The following is a 203-nucleotide window of genomic DNA, read 5'->3' as shown; positions in this document are numbered from 1 at the left end:
GATGGAGCGGCAATGTTCAGATTGACGTTCATTGGACAAACCTTACCATTCGTCCTTAAGAGAACCATAAACTCCTTTGGAGCTTTACAGAGGTGTTTTTCCGTGAATTTTCGGGTTTGAAATAAAGCGTTCCATTGTTTGCAAGTAAGTCGTAATCGTTTCAGAGATGTAGTCGGGATCCTAGAGAGTATTTCTTCTACCAA

Source organism: Capsella rubella, unplaced genomic scaffold (assembly GCF_000375325.1).
Source record: "Capsella rubella cultivar Monte Gargano unplaced genomic scaffold, Caprub1_0 scaffold_3, whole genome shotgun sequence".
Lineage (NCBI taxonomy): Eukaryota > Viridiplantae > Streptophyta > Magnoliopsida > Brassicales > Brassicaceae > Capsella > Capsella rubella.
Note: the sequence above shows the minus strand (reverse complement) of the source record.